Here is a 15,013-nt window from a genome sequence, read left to right on the forward strand (position 1 = left end):
GGTCAATTGGTGCAAATCTATTATACACAAAGACTTGGATATGAATACTCATAATGTCATCATTCATAATAGGTCCAAATGGAAACAACCTAAATGTCCATTGGTGGGTGAATGGATAAACCATACTCTGGCATAACCATAGAATAGAATATTATTTAGTAAAAAGAAGGCATGGAATATAAACACATGCTACAACAAGGATGAAGTTCACAAGCATTGTGGTAAGTGGAATAAGCCAGACACAAAAGATAATAGATTGTATGATTCAATTATCATCAAGTGTCCAAAAAAGCAAATTTAGAGACAAAGGGTAGATCAGTGGTTCCTGGGGCTGGGAAGAAGCAGAGATTCACTTCAGATGGGCTTGTAGGAATTTGGGGGTAGTTGTAGAACTGTTCTCAAACTCGATTGTCATGATGGATGTACAACTCACTAAAACTTATTAACAATATCATTGAACTGTACATTCACAATGGATCTTTTTATGGTGTATAAATTACACTTTAATAAAGTTGTAAAAATAAGTAAACAGAAAAATTACAGGGCCTGTTTCATGGTCACCAAGGGAAAAGGAAAGGAAAATTGGCTATAGAGCAAATCTGAAATGACAGTGGAGGGCAAAAATAAAGTTGCTTTTGCAAATATACTCCAGGAGTCCACCACTTTTCACACACAAGTTACAGAGGTCAATATGGTGGGAACTAGGTAGTGGGCACATCTCTGAAAGCTCCATCCTTTTTCATGATACAAATATATTTTCTCTCAATACCATGAGAATATATGAAGATATGTTAAAACTTTGATTCAGCCATAGTTACCTTACCTTAAAATATACTTTTATAATTTTCAGCTTAATGAGCCTTTAATCATGTTCTATGGAATTCCAACTATAATGGGGAAAACAAGGAAAAGAATGACAAGTCGGAAGACAACAGTAGAAATCCGCGGACTCAGAGCCTATGTTCAGTTCCCACAGCAGCCAGCTGACTTTCCTTGGAGGGGAAATGGATCCCAAGTCAAACTCCACCTCCTGACTCTAGACAATCACCTAAAAAATGTGGGCCTTTGGTACCGGTTCACTCAGAAAAATAATGGGGTGACTCATTGAAGAGTGAGGGGTGACTCCCTTGAAGATAAGGGATAGCACAATTCACAATTTGTATTAACTAGAGAAAGCAAGCACAAAAAGGATAGGAAAATCCAAGGCACAATGTCACACTATTTACCTATGACAAATTATATATTTAATGAGTAAATGGGGAGTTTGTTAAGAAGTAAGAGCATTTGGCAGGAAGCCAGGTTTTGTTTTTCATCAGTACCAGGTGATCAACAAGGCTTGAAAGGACCAAATCTAAGTTAAATGTTTGGACAGGAAAGTAGAAGTTCTGCAAACACCTGTTCTTCCCTTTCCTCTCCAGAGAAAGGGCACGGATTTCCGGTCACACATTAATATTAGGAGGCACTTTACAGACTGTAGTAATCACTGTACTTACCACCTGTCTTTGTTCAAAGTTTCCAAAGGAATTTGGCCATTACCCTGTTTTTGTTTCTGACTTTTAACCCAGGGTTTCCAAGGCAGGTCACATTTTAAGAGACATGCTTAGTCTTTCTTCTACTCTACAAATCTCTCAGTCATACCAGTAAATAATGCCGAGCTGTCCCTTGAAGAGAATCAGAAGTAGATGCTTGCAGCTTTTTGGATTCAGGGTCCCACTTGCCGTGATCACTATGGAAATGGGACCAAGTGCCCTGCACTTGATGGACTTTAAGCTAGCATGGAGATATTAGATATTCCAGCAGAAGCATTTTCTCATTCCAAATTGTATAGGGAAAATTTGGCCCTGACTGATACTGAGATTATTGCCTTCAATGGAGTGTAAAAGAGTCCCTCAGATTCAGATTTCTTAACTCCTCTTTTGAAATGGAGCAGATGAAACTTGCTTATCATTGTACTTAGTGAATTTCATTACAGGACTGTTATATCTGTCAACGGGTGGCCACACTCCACAGCTGACTTCCTCAGTTATCAGAGCTGTCCAGCTGGATATGCCATCTTTCCTCTCGGCCCTACAGGCATTATCACTGCCTGGCCAGAGCAGGACCCCATGACCTACTGCAGACCTGCTACTCAGGTTCATCTGGCACCCCTGACATTAAACTTCCTAGGCAGTACCTTCCTTTTCCTGTCCTACCTGTCATCCCCCCACAATGTCTTCCAAGAACATCATTTCTAAAAAGGCAGGTGTCACTCAAGTTTTGTAGGCAGCTAAGAGACCCATGTAAGGAGCAGAGGCCGGTGTCATTAGGGATGGTAATTCCAGTCATTGGATACGAACTCTGTGCAGGTTCATCTCTAGCACCTGTTCTATAGCCCTGCTGCAAAAATGTTGCTGGTCCAGAGACTCGGAGAGAATATAGTCTCATTTTTCAGTTTTCACTAGGGACAGTTAGAGGATTGAATTTAAATCTCATTAGCTAAGAGAACATAATCAGAAAGGCAGATTTAAAAAAAGAAGGGATAAGAAAATAGAGAAAAAGTTATTTAATTTTTCAAATAGTAGGTATGACTCCTGTTCCCATTTCCAAAATTCTGAAAGCTAATCTTTTCAATTCAATTTTACTATTTTAAAAAGAGTCTGGGATTTTAATTTTGATATCCTCATTGACCCAATACTTATTTAGGACAGAGTTTGAAACAAATATTCAAGTTGTTTGAGAATTTTGGCTTAAGCATTTGTTACTGGCTGTTGACATATTACCCTGTCTGACTTTCCAAGTATGTGGGTCACAGAATACCTACTTTTAATTTAAAAGTTGTATTTATAATCAATTTTTACCAATGATCCACAGGGAATTCAAAAACAGGTATAGGGAACAAATACTATAGGAACAAATACTATGAAGTATATTAGTTCAGTGTTAGTATCAAAATTATTTGAAGCTTCATGTCCTTATTATTTACTTGAACCTGTCAGAGCCTGAGAGCACTGATTAAACCTTTCACTATGATTGCCTTTCTGACAATCTCTTTTTTTCAAAAAGTTCTTATATATTTCTTCATTCATTTTATGTGTCTTTTAATTGCTGTATATTCATTATGGAGACACTTCATTATAAAATAATTCTCTTTTGTCATAGTCAATGTCTTTGGTTTGAAATCTACTTTGTCTGATATTAATATTTTTTCACATGCCTTTTCTTTCTTTTTGCCTGATCCAAACCCATTTAAAAAAAAATTTAAGGGTGCCTGCATGGCTCAATGGGTTAAGCCTCTGCCTTCGGCTCAGTGGGGTTCTGGGACTGAGCCCTGCATAGGGCTCTCTGCTCAGCGGGGAGCCTGCTTCCCGCCCCCCTCTCTGCCTGCCTCTCTGCCTACTTGTGATCTCTGTCTGTCAAATAAATAAGTAAAATCTTTAAGAAAAAAAAATTTTTTTTAGGTGTGCCTGGGTGGCTCAGTCTGCTGAGTCTCCAACTCTTGAATTTGGCTCAGATCATAATCTCAGGGTCATGAGATTGAGCCCCAAGTCAGACCCCATGCCCGGCATGGATCCTGTTCAAGACTCTCTCTCTTCATCTCCCTCTGCCCCCACCTCAAACCCCTCCCTAACTGTCTCGCACACTCTCTTTCTCTGTCAGATAAACAAATAGACCTTAAAAATTTTTTTAAAAAAAGTTTCAGGGGCGCCTGAGTAGCTCAGTGGGTTAAAAGCCTCTGCCTTAGGCTCAGGTCATGATCCCAGGGTCCTGGGATCTAGCCCCTCACTGGGCTCTCTGCACAGCGGGGAGCCTGCTTCCTCCTCTCTCTCTGCCTGCCTCTCTGTTTTCTTGTGATCTCTGAGTGTCAAATAAATAAATAAAATCTTTTAAAAAAAAGTTTCAGCATCATTTAGTGTGTTTTTTGGTAAGAATCATCCAGTTACAATTTATTTGCTAATCCAATCATATAGTTTTTGTGTTTTCATTTAAATTCAAGTTGTTTCCATTGATCTTAATGAGCCACTAGTTCTTATGCCTGCCATTTTTTTATGTTTACTTGTTGTGCCTTTTGCATTTGCTTTCCTCTCTATCTTTTATTCTTTTTTTTAAAAAGATTTTATTCATTTATTTGATAGGCAGAGATCACAAGTAGGCAGAGAGGCAGGCAGTGAGAGAGAGAGACAGAGAGAGAGGAGGAAGCAGGCTCCCTGCTAAGCAGAGAGCCCGATGCGGGGCTCGATCCCAGGACCCTGAGATCATGACCTGAGCCATAGGCAGAGGCTTTAATCTAGTGAGCCACCTAGGCACCCCTCTAGGTTGCTATTATTTTCACTCAAATAGTCACTCACAAAGTTCTAGATTTTGGCATATTACTTTATCTCTCTAGCACTCAGTATTTACTCATAAAATGATGATAATAGCTCTTGTCCCAGTTACCTCGCAGAATTTGTGAGGCTAAAATCAGAAAATGGAGAGCAAAGTACACTGAAACCGTAAGGGACCACTGATGTTATCATTTCTCACTGAGTTTAACATGAAGCGCAGTGCTTTATATTTGTCTAGGACGGATTCGTCTTTCGTTTGCTCATCAATCACTCCTGCTCAGCTCAGCAATCTCTTTAAAAAGGATCTTCTTTTCCGGATTTCTCTGTAACTATGGCCTTCCTGGTCAAGCCATCTGATGGATCATGCCTGAAGAGGCTTTCTTGTGTGTCTAAAATACTTTTTATTGTGTTTTTTTTTTTTTTAATAGAAAGGTGATTCTTGGTTACTGAGAAAAATTGAAAATAGAGGATAACACATACAAAAAAAGAAAAAAAACCAATAATATTCAAATTAATTCTAAAGCAATTAATTCTGAGGTATTTTAATTCTAAAGTATTTCTAATACATGGGAATAACCACATTTTGACTTTTTTTCTTAGACACACATCACTGTTTTCTCCTTAAAACTGAAATCATAGGAGGGGCACCTGGGTGGCTCAGTCAGTTAAGCAGCCAACTCTTGATGTTGGCTCAGGTCATAATCTCAGGGTCTTGAGATCAATCCTTGCCACGGGCTCTGTGCTGGGTGTGCAACCTGCCCAAGATTTTCTCTTTCTCCTTCTCAGTCTGTACCCCACCCTGGCCACCCCAGCTGTGTGCACTCTCTCTCTTAAAAAAAAAAAATTGACATCCTTTATGTTATATAAGCTGATCTAAATAATTTTTAATTGATGTATGTAGCAAACCAATTTTAAGTATAAAATTTGATTAATTTTTCATGAGGTGAACCCATCTGGGTAACCACCTTTCAGAGCAGAAAGATTATTCCCAGCCCTCTGGAGACGTCCCAGGTAGCTTCTCCCTGAACTACCAGTTCTCTCCCCTAATTAACCACCATCCTGACTTCTCTACCACCCATTAGTTTTGACTACTGTTGAACTTTATGTGAATGAACCATGCACTATGCTTTCTTCGTGTCAGCTTCCTTAATGCAGCATTGTTTGTGGGGTCGTCTATCTTGTTGTTTACAGTTCACTCATTTTTATTACTGTACACAGTACATAACACACAATATTGTATATTGTATTCCATTATATGACCGGACCACTGTTTATTTTTCTTTTCTGCTATTAATGAACATTTGGCTTATTTCCAGTTGAGGCTTACAAATAATGTTGCCATAGTTTGAAGTGGCGGGGGGGTGGGAGGTTGGGGTACCAGGTGGTGGGTATTATAGAGGGCACAGCTTGCATGGAGCACTGGGTGTGGTGAAAAAATAATGAATACTGTTTTTCTGAAAATAAATAAATTGGAAAAAAAATAGAAGAAAAAAAAAAACAAATAATGTTGCCATAAATATTTTTGTACATGTCTTTGAAGTCAATAATACACATTTTGGTTGGTTATATACCAGGTAGTGGGAATGCTGGGTCAAAGGGTAGGCATATATTCAGCTTTAGGAGATAATACCTGGAAAGTTCTCCCTACCCTGAAACAGTGTATGAAATTTTCAGTTGCTCCACATACTTGTCAACACTTGGTAATTTTAACCATTATATTGGATGTGTATCAGTATCTCATGGTGATTATTAGTATTTTCATGAAATTGAAAAGGCAGAGCACTTAAATTTTTTATATATTTATGACTATTTCAATATTTTCTTTTGTGATTCTTGTTCAAGAATTTTGCTCATTTTTCTACTGAGTGATATTTTTTAAAGTTATTGTTAGGTATTTTTATATACTTTAGGTAGGAGTTCCTTGCCAGATATATGCACATTAATATTTTATTCCATGCCTTGGCTTGCTTTCTATTCTTTTGTGCTATCTCTGGATGAACAGAAGTCCTTAATTTTAATATACACAATTATCATTTTCTTTATTGTTATGGCTTTTTATGTCATTATAAAAAGCTTTGCCTATTCCAAGTCATAAAGTTATACTCCAATATAATAAACTGAAGGCTTTATTTAAGTTTCACATTTAGACCTAACTTTTATCTAGGGTTAATATTTAATTGATTTTTAAGTATGGTGTAAGATCATGATTCATTTATTTTTTTCTATATTGAAAAGGGCATTCTTTTATGCACTATCCCTTTTCTCATAAATGAAATGACCGTATAATTGTGGGTCTGTTTCTGTAGTCTTTATTCGGTTTGTCAGCTACCATTTTATCCTTGTGTCATGACTCAGCTTTATAATAAACCTGGATATGTGATATATGCTAAGTCCTCCAGACTAGTTCTTTGAGCATGCCTTTACTATTCTTGGATCTTTAAGTGTCCATGTGCTGTTTAGAATTATTTTATCAATTAGAAACAATAACAACAACAACAAAAGACTGGTTGGGATTTTCATTTGTATTGAACTGAATCTGTAGTTTGATTTTGAGAAAAACCATAGCTTTACTAGAATCTTCCAATCTATGGACATTATGTAACTATTTATTTAGATTTTTTCATTTTGTATCAATAAAGTTTTTTGGTTTTCTGATAGAGATCTTGCATAACTGTTGCAAAATATATTATTAGTTACTTAATTTTTTATTTGATGTTATTATAAAATGTTATTCTCCAAATATCATTATTAAATTTTTATCTTGATATATATAAATAAAACTGTTTCATATATTGACTTTGTATCTAGCAATCTTGCTGAATTTACTTTTAATTCACCCAGTGTATCTGTAGGTGACTGGATTTTTATCTACAAAATTATATTGTCTGTAAATACTGTTAATTTTATATTTCATTTTTCAATTTTTAAAACTTTTGTCTGGTTGCTTTGGCTTGGTTTTACAGTACAGTGTTGACTAGCTGGTTGTGGGCATCACTGTCTACTATTTGATCTCAGGAGATAGTTTTCAATGTTCACCATTAAATTTGACATTGGAGGTTTTTTTAAGATACTTTTAATCAGATTAGAGAAGTTCACTTTTTACCCTAGTTTACTAAAAGTTTTTGTTATGAAATAACATAAGTTTTTATAATTACAGAATCCATTTCTTTAGTAGAGTCATAACAAATTATTTCTTCTTTTCTCCAATTTGCAAAATTGTGTTTTTCTAAAAAATGTCTTTTACATCTGAATATTTGAATGTTTTGCATAAAGTTGTCCATAATATTCTCTGCATATATGTGTATGTGTGTGTTTATGCCTTTAGCTCTACTAATTGATATGTAATTTATGTATAATTAAACTCACCAATTTTATGTATATTATTTGATGAGTTTGGCTTTATCCCTCTTTCCATTCTCACGTCTTGATTTTGGTTGGCATACCTTAAGATTTTTGCCCATTTTATTATTATTATTGTTATTATTATTATTAACATAGTTAAATTAATATTGTTAAATTAACATTGTTTATATCTTAAGTGTTTAAAAAATTACTTGTGATATTTGCACTTGCTTAACATATTTACAACAGTTATTTGGAACTTCATGGTTTGCTTCACAATTCTTTTAAATTCTATTTCCTTCCCTTTTTTTGAAAATTTTCGGTTGCCTATTATAACTTTTTGACCCTTGCATATTTGATAATGCCTCTCTGTTTTCCTTATACAATCCTCATTTCTATTTGGATATAGATTTGTGTATAGAATTCTGGGCCACAACTTTTCAAAATATCCTTCATTTGATGTGACAGAAAAGAAATTTGAAAAAAAGGACTTATTTTTTCTTCTTTGTTGTTCTTTCTGTTGTTGTTCCTTCCTCTGTGTTAGTGATGCTAGTGCCATAGGGACTGGCACATATTGCATCGAGTTTTCAATTTTATTTAAGTCTCCTTTCCAGATACTCAGGTAGTACTACTCAATATTGTTGACTCAAATTGTTGAAGTGGGTTTCAAAAGAATTGGCATCTCTCTCTTCTTTTTCACTTGGTTTTAGCTAAAATCTCATTACAACATTTTGAGGGGTGGGAAGATTTTCAGATGTCTCTTCTTTTTTTTTCATTCAATTTGGTATTGCTTTCTCAGGAAGGTACCTTAATATCTTTCAGAATTTCTACATGCAATATGTCTAACTAGAATTCCTTGGAGTTTGTTTCTCATAGATGGTCTGATTTCCTTTTTCCATGGCTGAGGTGAAGTTTTTCTCAACTTCCTATATCCTACATTCCACTCATTCCATTTTGACTATGGTGATGATTTAAGGAGAGATTTAATGCCCGAGCTCAAAATTACCTTCTTACCTGGTGAGTGCAGGAGGAATTCTTTTCTATCTTGCTCCTCCTTCCTCTTTTTGGAACTAACTTTATCTTGATTGTTTTTATTTTACCCCTATTGCCGTTGTAGATTTTCTGAGCAAGTAATTTATTGACTTGTGGTTCAATCTTCTTTTTAGGAGTCATGTACATTTGATACACTCAGTAGCTTGAATTAACATTCCAAATAGTTAATTCAGTCTAATTATAGAGTCCAACATAAACACTTTTCTTTATATAATCCATAAAAATTATATCAGCAATGCTGAGATTCAGAGAAGGGATAGAGTGATACAAGGTGCTCAAGAATGCCTTTTTGCTAAATGGTCTTAGAAACACAGAATTATAAAATTCTAAATCTTGAAGCATGCTTAAAACAATTCAACTCAACTTTCTAATTTTATAGATGATGATCCTGGGGCCAAGGAAGACCAAGTGACTTACCCAAATGTGAAAATACTACTTTGAACAGAGGCAGAACTAAACCTAGATCTAAGAGGACACTCATTTTTGGTCTACCCACCACATTTTTCTTCTGGAAAAAACGCCATCTTTTTAGGAAATTCTTTTAGGGAATTCTTCTCATCTTCTCCAACTGTGTAGCCTGAAATAAGGCTGTAAGCAATATTGATCTGATCCTATGGGCATAACAATAGATGTGTGACCTCAGGTGACCTAGTATTCTTACAGAGACTTTAAAAATTTGACCTGAGGAAAGAGAGTCGTTATTCTCCCTTTGCAAAGCTGGGGAAAGTTGAGCTGCTTAAGACCATGTTTCCCACATTATGTAAAAGCTTATTTAAGAGAATGACAATGAACTCTTTAAGGTTTCAGAGAGGAAAAATGGAGCTAGCAGATCTTGACATTTGGGAGCCTGGTTCCAGACATCTTGTGACCCCATAGATTCTACTCTGCCTGTAGATTGGGTATCTGAGTTCAAGAAAAAAAAAAAATGCCCTTTTGGCCTCAGCTGGGGTGAGTCTTATTTTAGTTACTTATAGTCAAAAGATTCCTAGCCAATTTGTGTGCCTTTAAGAAAAGGCGGAAATTAAACAGATGGAGAAGAGTGGGGAGGGAATTTTGTAGGTTTGGAGGCCAAAATGCCATGCTCTATTCTGACAGCTTGGGAGAATTAACACCTCAGCAGGTCAAGGATGATAGGGAGGGGAAAGCATAAAGAGCACACAGAATTGGTTCCCCGGGGTGGGAACATCTGGATATTTCACTAGGAGGAGCTCTGAATAGGATGGTTAAGAGGGTACTACACAACGTTACCTCACAGTTTTGTCAGGAATATTTCCTGACATACACGCACTCTCTTCAGTAATGGCAAACACTAGTAGCAAACTAGAGCCGACAAATACTGCATATTTTTCTTATCTAGTTCAACCATAAATTTCCTACTGAATGTAAAAGGAAGAGAAAGCATTGACTCATCCACAGAGGGATGTAAGGCAAAAAAGAAAATTCACTGTAATTAAGAGTGCAAAATTGCTTCACTATCATCTCATCTTTGGCAGCTTTGAGTATTTTCTGATCTATTGTCCTTTTAGGACTGGGAAAATGAATCAGTGGGCTTTAAACTGTGTTTGTCTTCTAAACACAGCCCTTTTGTAATTCTCATTTCTTTGTGGTATTTCAGTTCCTTATCTTGAGATCTTTTAGCTTATCGGTTATATTTTCAATCTTCTCTTTGGAGCTTATCACACTTGTATTTTATTGTTCACTTTACCGTATACAATTTAGTAGACTTCGGAGTGAGGTCCCTGTCAAGAAGGGAGGAAATTACTGATCCATGTAAGCCAATCAAAACTGGAACCCTGGTGTTAGAAACTGTGAGAGAGTGAAAGCTCATCTTACTCTAGCTGTCAGGGCCCAGTGTTTTCTTTAAAATTATTCAGCAGCATGGAGTTTGCCGTGAGACCGTGGAAGGGATGGGTGGGCAAGCGAAGGAACGTACGATGTGTTAGAATCATATCATTTTCTTTTCAATTCTGTCACTGACACATTTGTCTCATGCCTGCCTTAGAGAAGACATTATATATATATATATAAAACACACATATATATTTATTTATTTTTATAAAATTGGTTTCTCACTCTCTTTTTAAAAAAGATTTTATTTGTTTATTAGAGAGAGAGTGTGTGCAGCACAAGCAGGGAGAGCAGCTGCCAGAGGGAGAAGGAGACTCCCCACTGAACAGGGAGCCCATTTGAGGCTCCATCCCAGGACCCAGGGATCATGACTTGGGCTGAAGGTAGACACTCAACCAACTGAGCCAGCCAGATGCCCGTAGAGCAGGCATTTTAGTCAGAGACTTATTTTTCTCCTCTGCCACATCATAAAATGGTTCAGCCTGATTCCCATGGATTTTAGGAGAATGACTGAGAAAAATGTTTTCTCAAATGAGAGTCATTTAAGCATGTGTAATGGAAGGGAACCAGGAAGTGAGCCTTCTTTCTGGCCATACTTCTAGGGGGAAATACCGGTCCTTAGGAAATTATCAGCTTTGTGGGAGTTGCTTGATGTCTTCTTTTTTTTAAAGTCCTGCTTCTGGGCAAGGCTTTTTCTTAGATTAGTTGTCAGTGCAGTTGGCCTAAAATCTCCTTTTCAGCCATGCCCCCTAGTGCCCTAACTATACCATTTATATCGGACTCATAAGAGCAAAGGAACACAGAACTGGCTACATGTTGATGGATAGTAGGAAGCAGTGCTCCTCAAGCTTCCAGAGCCACTCACAAACTCGACCCAAAGTGCGTCAGGTGCTTGTTCTAACACACAGGTACAATTGAGCCATAAATAATTGGCAGACAGCCTATTCACAGACGGACATTTCAGGAAGACAAAGCCTAGACCATGGCTGGGGAAGAGTGGAGGAGCCTTTGAGGGGTAAGAGAGACCCAAGAAGAGGTTGAACTTGATCTGCTAGATGATAAGTTTTGTTTTGTACCCTGAAGGCTTTGTCGTTGTCGTCATCTTCTTTTTCTTTTTTTCTGAGAGGAGAATCTCTCAAAATGGCTAGCATGTTTTAGGTGCTCAGTAAGGTTTCCCTTTTTAATGAAAGAATAAAGGGAAGAAAAAAATGAATAAATATGTTTATTGCAACAGCAGCAACAAGAAAAACACAATGAACTATATAGAAAAAGAGATGTTAATATTTGAAAAGTGCTCATTCCTAAGTTCCCAAGGAAGTGAGAGAAATCTCACCACATTACATGCAAAAGCTGGTGGGAAGGCCCAACCAAGATTTCTACTTCCTGAGCCATTATGAGTGAATTAAGGAGACAGAGCTAGAAGAATGGGATTTATGTGAGTGTCAGGTTAAGTCCTCTGGGAAGCAGACACCAAGGTGGAGTTGGAAGCACAACAGGTTTTTTGGAGTAAGGCCTGTGAAGGATAAAGAGAGAAAGGGTGGGAGCAGATAGGAAAAGGCTTCAGACTACATTATAGTCAACACCTGGGAAAGAAGAGAATAAAGGAAAGACGCTTGCATAGTACAGCCTAAGACACCAGTACATTCTGAGAGAATCTAGGTCAGTAGAAGATTCCCTGTAGGAGAATCCATTTTGAGCAGGAATGGCCAGGAGGATCTGGTACTCCACCACATTCAGTCACTGGCTAGGACCACATGTGTCCTTGATTCACATACTACAGTATGTCCTGAAGACACAGTTCCATGGCTGCCCCATAGGAAATCTCAACTTCCTAAGGCAAGTTGCTGTTTTAAAGTTTACTATATTTATTTTGGAAGCTATTTCATAAAAAATTTGGGGTTAACAATGTGCCGAAAGAGATACATAAAGCTTTATCTTGTACTACGGACATCTATAAGTGTGGGGGTTGGCATCGGAAGTAAGGCAGGCTGTTGTATAACAAAAATATTTCGTGAAACAGAGAACTTTAGGTTCCTGTTATGGTGGTGGTTTATAAAAGCCTGATGGTTCCATTAACGGCAGCTAGAAAAGTGGGAAAAGGGGCAAAACAGTTGTTTGAAAGGATTAGGGGCTCCGATAGCAGCCAAGACCGAAGGGACCAAGACCTTAGAGAGAAGACAAGTTTGCTATAGTGAGAGGAATATGCCTCATGCTGCTTTTCTCCTGGAGTATTTTCCCAATCTTGGATGAGAGACGGAGGCAGAGCTGTTAAGTGAGCTATAAGAAGCTCACAGAGCTGGGGAGCAAAGTGGAGTTTGGGCCTGCGGAAGCTGCCAGGTATCCAAGGACCAAGATCCCAGAGGCAAAGTAGGTCGGGAGGAGTTGGTTCTCACTCCGCACAAGGCTGCCCCTTGAGGCTTTCCATGATTCTTAAACTGAGCAGGTCAGAAGCTATGAACATGAACAGAAAGCAGACAAAAAGCGAAGTGAAGGGGCTTTTTGTTGTTCTTTGTTTGTTGTTAGCAACTTCATGGTGCTAAGGAGATAGAAATGGGAGTCTAAGTCCTCCCAAAATGTGAGTGCTCATCAATACCCTAAGCCCTTAGCTGACTACCTCTCAAGGATTGAGTCTACAGAGCATCAAGAGAGGGCAGAAAGGATCTGCTTACTCTGTGGCCAAGGACAGCATAAATTCTCTATGCGGGAGGATGGCATTGTACCTCTGCAATATTTCAGTCACAGTTTGTGGCATTCAGTAAGAAATGGCCACTGTCATAAAGAAACAGATCAAGGAGAGAAACAGACATTAGGTTCATGTTGATGGATGCCCGGTTCTTACATTCATCAGTCATATACTTCTTTCTTAATAATTGTGATTGATATGTTTAAGTAAACATTACAAGACTGAAAGTTTTACCAGATTATTGCAATCTATCAAAAAAAGGGATGAAGTAGAATTCTGAGAGCTGAAAAGTATAATAACTATAATAAAGCATCTAATATCAAGTGGGTACAGTTGAGAGAGTGAGTGAACTTGAAGGAGAGACAGTAAAAAATATGTAGACGAAGGTAGAGGGGGAAAAGGGATGGAAAATGCGAGAAGAGCATAATAACGCAATTCTTTGGTACCTGGTAGAAAAAAGCAGAAAAATAAGTAAGCATATAAAACACTTAAAACACATAATTACAAACTTGATGTAATTGAAATGTACAGAACACAGCCATATGACAGAACTCATTTTCTTTTTAAGTACCTTAACAAAAATTGGCTATATTCTGGGACATAAAGCAAGATACAGCGGTTTTAAAAGATTGAGACAGTTTAAAGTATGTGTACAGACTACAATGGAATTAAACTAGACATAAATTGAGCAACAATAAAACAGAAAATGACCCCCAATTTTGAAATGAAGCAGTTTACCTCTAGACAATCCAAAGTGGAAATCATTGAATTGGATGATAATAAAATGTAACACATCAGAGTTTCTGGTATGAAGGAAATCTTGTTGGAGGGAAATTTATGGGCTGATACACAAATAAGAAAAGTCTTAAAATCAATGATCTAAGTATCCAGTTTAGAAAGTTAACAAAAGGGCAGTAAATTAAATCCGGAGAAAGTAGAAGAAAGTAAATGATAAAGATAAGATTGAAAATTACTAAAATAGAAAACAAATGTGTAATAGTTATCTAAGTCTTGCATCAAGTCATTTTCTTGCATGAATTGACATAAAAACATTACTAAAATTTGGCACCTATGAGATATCCAACATTAGTATGAGCAGAAAGCTTAATTTAATGAGGTAATAGATGTGAATATGAGATTTTATAATAGGCAAATAACCATTGTAGAGTAAATTTACTGAAGTGGAAATGTAAAGAAAGCAGCTAATACTTTAGGTTTTAGAATCTTCTCTGGGACACACTTCATGGTGCTCCCATAAGCTTGGCTATTTAATTTTTATATTTTAAAGTTTCTCTTGTTCTGCATTTTTCTTTGTGATTACTGAGCTTATAGTTTAATGCTTACTGTAGTTTATGGAAAATTTTTTTGAAGAAAGTCAAGAATTGACACCTTGAAAAAAATTGACATAATTGATAACTTCCTATCCAGAAAGAAAAAAGAACAGGCAGAAATAACAATATAAGAAATAAAAAAGAGATGTTTTTACAGATCTTACATGTATTAAAAGGATAAAAATATATTATAAACAACTTTATATTAATAAATTTGAGAATTCAGATGAAATTGTTAAATTTCTAAAATTGCACATCTTACAAAGTCATCAGAATGATCCTATGCTTATTAAATTAGCCAATCTGAAATTAAAAACCTACTTACAGAGAAAACTCCAGTCAGTGAAGGTTTCACTTGTGAATTTGTCCAAGCATTTAAGGAAGAAATAACTTCAATCTTACAAAATCTTTCAGGGAAGAGAGAAAGAGAAAGCATTTCCCAACTTATTTGATAA

This window comes from Neovison vison, chromosome 1 (assembly GCF_020171115.1).
Source record: "Neovison vison isolate M4711 chromosome 1, ASM_NN_V1, whole genome shotgun sequence".
NCBI classification, from domain to species: Eukaryota; Metazoa; Chordata; class Mammalia; order Carnivora; family Mustelidae; genus Neogale; species Neogale vison.